Source organism: Ixodes scapularis, unplaced genomic scaffold (genome assembly GCF_016920785.2).
Source record: "Ixodes scapularis isolate PalLabHiFi unplaced genomic scaffold, ASM1692078v2 PGA_scaffold0__279_contigs__length_252992795, whole genome shotgun sequence".
In the NCBI taxonomy this organism is placed as follows: Eukaryota; Metazoa; Arthropoda; class Arachnida; order Ixodida; family Ixodidae; genus Ixodes; species Ixodes scapularis.
In genome coordinates this window covers 74,616,674-74,622,960 of record NW_024609835.1, presented here as the reverse complement: position 1 = coordinate 74,622,960, position 6,287 = coordinate 74,616,674, and the positions used below count along the sequence as shown (strand labels likewise).

At 46.6% G+C, this 6,287-nt stretch overlaps 1 pseudogene; it reads left to right on the top strand.

Annotated features, from left to right (window-relative positions):
- Positions 1 to 5,387: 5,387 nt before the first annotated feature.
- On the top strand, positions 5,388 to 5,984 carry LOC115308620 (annotated as a pseudogene).
- Positions 5,985 to 6,287: the final 303 nt, after the last annotated feature.

The window sequence follows — 6,287 nt, the reverse complement described above, 5'->3', positions numbered from 1 at the left end:
GCACCACCCATGAGAGATGGTCGCTTATAACATTGTCAGAATTATTCCGAATCCACGACAAGAGAATGAGGCGTAAAAATTATAAAACAAAATATATTCGCCGAATAAAAGTGTTCACGGACTACCTAATAGATGGCGTCAGTGTGTTCTCTCGTCGTAAGCATTTACAGAAGCCCGCAATGTAACGCAGCACAACGCAACGCAACGCACTCGAGAAAAGTCAGACGCAAATATATGGGCACCATCCTTTAGAGCAGCGGTGGCGCTGCGATCAATTAAGCACGACCGCCATTCTCATGTGTTGTCCTGCCTCCCGGTGCACGCTGTTGGATCCACTCAGGACGACCCGTGAATACAGGGCGCTCATAGTGACGCCCTTGCCTCATAACCTAAGGCCAGCGCCGACGAGCGCAAAACATACGCGCGCGCAAAAGACATTCGCGAGCACGAATCCACTTGGCTTCCGAAGGAGGGTCGCTCTCCTGCTACGCCACCGGAGAAGGCGAGAGAAACGCCGACCGCCTCACAAAGATCAGGAAGTGCCCGTGTGCGGAAATAGTCGCGCAGGCAAGCGGCGGGTCTCGATAGCGTGGCCTGCCGTTTCAGAAGCGGCGTGCTGTCATTGGGCGAGTTTTCTGCGCATGCGTGGTCGTCCGTTCAGGTTGTCTTCTAGACTCTGGTGCGTTTCACCATGTGTATCTGCGTGTATGGGCAAGAGTTTCAATACAAACTAATTCCAGTTTTTGTTGGCGCGAGTACATTTTTTTCCTTAGACAGGGGATGGATGAGGAGAGGGGAGGGAGGTATGAAAGGCAACGTCATAAAGGCGATGCGACTGAATAATATACGGTCCTCCTCGATGCGGTCGCAGTTACAGACAGGCGAACGGGAACGGGCGGCTACTGAATGCCCTCGCGTGAGGGGAAATGTGTCCACAGAAAAGACACGAGGGATTGTAATGGAAATAGGTTCATATCAAGAAGAGGAAAAAAAAAAAACGCTAGAGTTCGACTGGGTCAGAACACGCTGAACGTGGCTCTCCAGCTGTGTATTTTCTTCGATATATCCGCTCCTGACACAGCGTGTCATCTTGTTTCGAAACCTTGGCGCCGGGTTTTTGAAGCTCCACAAAGCCGCTTCAACGCAAAAGCTCTGGCACTCTTGTTTTATGTAGTTCTGTATTAAATATTTTAGACAGCCACCTTTTTGTATGCATGATTTGTGTGCCCCCGGAAAGCGGGATACATCCCGGTCAGGTGGTCGCTTCGCCTGCCATGTCAACTGCAGACTGTGTGTAAAGAAGGAGTCGCCACAAAGTCCTGCAGAGATCTTTCTCCTCTAGAAATGTACATAATGTAAAGCCCCCTTTTTTCTTTTTTTCTTTTTTGCACGAGAATTCTAAACATGATTAGTTCTTTTTTTTTTTTATGGCAAGATCAAAGTTTTCTCGGAGAAAGCAATCTCTCCCACAACTGCGTACAATTGTTACGGTATTGTCAACAATCAACTAAGGATCACAAGGCCACGTTTAATGTGTAGCTCAATATCTCTCCTGTTGCTTTGGTGTACCATACCGACCAACAAAACGCGTTATTATTTGCCCACTTCGACGTTGTGTAGAAGCAAAACCCTAAAGGATGCCGACGAGCAGCTTGTAAGAAGGAATAAGCGCAATAAAATGGTGATCAAATTTTCGCGGAGCATTTAAAAAGAAGCGACTATTACACTCGACTATGGTCCGATGCTTTCTACTTGAAGGCGTTCTGAAGCAGAACTGAAGTAAAGCTCGCTGTAAGGACATTCAGGAGGGGGCTAGCAAATACGCCCGTGACCATGTACAACACAAGAGAGGAAGAGAGAGAGAGAGAATGGGAGACAAAATAAGAAAGGGGGAGGGAGTGGGCCGAAGGAACATTCGCTCATTCAATTACGTTAAAATGTAGAGTTTATTGCTCATGCCAAAACGGCCATCTTTAATCGCGACGCTTTCAGAGACTTGTTTTATATTTTTCCCTCGGATGCCCCGAGAATTACGAATAGTCCCGCAAGTTTATTGCGGGGTTTAATAGAGGAAAAGTACGTTTTCAACGACAGCACGCACAAAAAAGATGACAACGTAAAAAGCGTGAACATCCCTAATAAAACTGGGAAACAAGCTGGACCGTCGTCTTTTCGAGTGTGACAAATGGCCGGGCACTCTTTGTGCCAGCGCACGAGCGGAGCACGAGGGCCGTCCAAGTATGGCGCCCATTGAACGCGGCCGCTGGTCGTGGGCCAGCGATCCCGTCCCTATACCAACACGCTCGCTGGACAAGGGTCCATTCTGCCTTATAAATTCCTTTGTATGCTCACGTACGTCACAAAAGGACAACAGGCCATGCCGTTATCACAACCGTCTGTGGGAATTATCCCGTTCGGAGTCTTTTGACGCCACTATGCGTTTTATGCCCTGGGACCGCTTTTGGGGCCCTCCGCTCGCAGCTCCCTCCGTCCCTTATGCTTTTCTGAACTTATTTTTTTGCCGTATAGGAGCGCTCCGAACGCTCATATGGTCGTGCTAAAGTATCAATGACCTTTGGATTTTTAATCATATTATGGCTTGCAGCATTCGCTATGCATGCAAGAGGAAAACCACACATAGCATGAGCTGTAAACGATGATGGAATAAAACAAAAATGTATATATTGATAATCTTCCACGTTCTGGACTAGCCACACGACGCCTACAAACGATCGACATTGCTCACCAACACAACGAAACCAACTTGCTTTCTGGCAGCCCGAGAAGTCTTCGCCTGTTTATCACCATTTGTTATCGCCGGTTCTGAACATTATACGGTTTGCCAGCAGTGCTTATTCTGTTTGCCAAGTTGCCGAAGGACATAATAAAAACACAAGGAGACAAGGAAACGTGCCCTAGCAAACACGCAAGGTGGGATACGAAAACACAACAAGAAAGCAGAAGTACCAAGTTACGAACATTACCAAATGTCTAAAGTGCTTAAAATCCGCTTTACCATTACCATGGATAAGCCCCCCTTTTTAGGATCACTGTTTCGATTTGCCAACCGAACGCCTTCTCAGTTAATGGACCAGTCCCACGGATACACATATTATGAACGAGATAGCGGCAGTGTGAGAACTATCGCAGCGAGATAGCGGTTATACGACCTCGAGTAAACCGCTTCGATTGAGACGAAGCCAGACGACGACGCAATGGCCCAGGATGAACTTCCACCAACGGCCGACCAACGTCTCCAACGTCGACGCGTATTGCGACGGAACGTTCTTCCGCGACACGGCAACGTCGTCAAAGGGGACCGCGAGTGGCACAAGAACGCGCCGCATTTGTTTTACTGGTGTACACGGAGCCGCTATTGGCGTCCGCGTGCACGGGGACGTCAACAAACGGCCCTTTGTCTCGGTGCCCAAGCTCAGGGTATCGTCTCCGCGGGGCCATCATTCACCGTCAAACCGCGTCAGAAGGAACATGCATAGAACACGGCACGAAAGGGCGCCGCCGCCGAAAGAGGTGCGCGCCGGGTCGGGTTTTATTCCAACCGCTGTGCATATTTATATGTGACGGGCTCGCGGCGCAAGGGCTCCTCCTTCCACCACCGTGTACAACGCTTTTACGCAAATTGAATCTCGAAGTCATAAATTTTTCTTTCTGGAAAACGTTTAGAAGGACGAAGCGGGGGGCCAGCGGCGCGGGTGGTTTGCTGCATGCGGCTCTCAGGACGCTGGTGAAGGCACGGGGGTGGGAGGTGGTACAGCGGGCAGAGAAGCGGGTGACGAGACGTGCCTTAAACTGTTTAGTTTTAGGCGGTAAAGTTTTAAAACTGTCGCCCGCCCGGCGACGGCAGCCGAGGGCGGATTGTTTATGGGTGCAGGAGAGCGAGGCGTAGAAAGGGAAGGCAGCAGGCTCCTCCGTCGCGAGATCGGGGGGTGTTTTCCGGCACGATGGATGGGGAACGGGGACCGGCACTGGCGGCGGGCTGCATGCAGAGAGCCCAGGCCGGCGTCAAAGGTGCCCGGCCCAGAGCGGACGCCCTCGATCTTCGCTCGGCGAGGCTGGTGGGCGCCCGTGCCCCATTGTAATTTCATAGAATCGGTCGCTCCATTTGGTTTCGGGAAGCCCGTGGCATTTCTTTCGATGGAGTATCTATCTCTATTGAGGGAGACGAGTAGAAAAACAACAACACTAACATACGCGATAAGTGCAGATATGGTGGGGATATCACGCCCTAATTAAAGACCGACGACCAGTTTGCGGTTTCCATTTTACCCCCGCTTCCCCTGTTTCTTCCTCCGCCTGTTTCCTCCTCCGCCATGGCGAGAAGGATCTTCTGCCTTGCAGAATCTCGTGCCTGGTCGTCGGCCTTCAAGTGAAAGTCAAATTTGGGGGCTTTACATCCCGAAACCAGGGAGGGTCATCTATCATGGCCTAGCGAAGGGCTGATCATTAATTTCGACCGCCTGGTGATATTTTACCTTGCAACCAAAATCTCAGTAAACAACTCCCCTTTACCGCAACAAGCATCCGTTAGATCGTGTAAATCACGTATTAATTATACTGGAGGTAGTTTCTGACAAACGAGAACCTTGTTTTTCGGCTCGGGATATTAAACTAAGTATTGCAGAAAGCTCAAACTTCGTGAGTATGTGACGCTAGGGGTTGGGTTAGAACGCGAACGCGAACCAGGTGAACTACGTCACCTGGATCAAAAGATACCTCAGAAAACGAAATTTCTTTATGAGCCGACGTAATACTAATACTAATAGACAGTCAACATGGCTTTCGACAGAAAAAAATCAACCGAAACAGCACTTTTAACAATGAAGGAACTTATCATTACGAATATTGAAGGAAATCGGCTTACCCTCGGAGTATTTATTGACTGCAGTAAGGCCTTTGATTACATAAATCACGAGATATTGCCAAAGAAGTTACAGGCATACGGTGTCCGCGGGGTTGCCCAATTGTTGTTTTAGTCTTATATTTACGTCCGGAAGCAGTGTGTAGCAATAGATAATAACATTTCATCTTCCAAAATAGTTACTGCCGGTGTTCCACAAGGAAATGTTTTAGGACCATTCCTTTTCAATGTGTATATTAATAATGTTGTTCAGCAAGATAGTAACGCAATCTGCGTTATCTATGCGGATGACATGAGCCTGTTTATTTCCGGGTGGGATACAAATGAAACAGTTTTAAAAGCTAAAAGTGAACTTTCGAAACTGTGACACTGGTCCAATGAAAATGGTGTAAAAATGAATACAAATAAATCTGGGGCTATCTTATTCAAAACTACACATAAGCAGACGCAAATAATACACGATTTATTCCTCGGTGACACTTCTATTGAAATAGTTAACAAACACAGGATCCTTGGAGTTACATTTTCTGCCAATATGACATATGCAGATCCCATTGAAGCTTTAGCTAAGTCCTTATCATCGGCGACAGGAGCCTTGTCACGATGTCAACACATCCTTCCATATAATGCAAAACTTCATATTTATCAAGCCCTATTCACTGCACACATAAATTACTGCACGCCCGTATGGGGCACGACCACAACAGGAAATGTACACACCATCCTTGTTCTTCAAGAAAAGCGATTCGATATATATTGCTAATCTGGCACAATTACACTCAACCGCACAATTGTACACTCATTATGGTATAATAAGCGTAAAAATATTTATGAATTTCATTTATTTCATTCTTTATTCTTTTCAAATGAAAGTTTCAGATAATTAAAAAAAATATATATATCTGACCTATCGAAACAAATTAGTGACCCTCGCACCCGCAGCTGTGACAGGTGGTTAGTGCCGCGCCGGCGCACTGAATCCTTCGCGCAGTCGCTGACATATAACGTACCTTTTACTCTAAACAAGTATCTAGAACAAAATATTTACTTTGATACATTTACTAGAAAAAAATGCGAGAATTTTTTTTTTGTTGTAAACAATTGATGATAATGCATTATTTTTTATCTTGTCTGTGGAAAAGTTTTGGTGTTCAAGCTTTTATAGTAATTTTCGCTAGAAAACAAGCCATCTGGAAAAATTTTTTCTGTGTCATTTATAATTCCATCAACGGTTGATAATCTTTATATAGTGTCTGACATGTGGCATATAGAATTGTATACATTCACACGGTGTTTATGTGTACTTATATTGTTACTCGTCATATTTTTTGTACTTTTTCACAATATGTTGCTGTCTGTATGGGCCCCCACGCACTCTCAAACTGTCAACGACAGCTTTTTCGCCCGG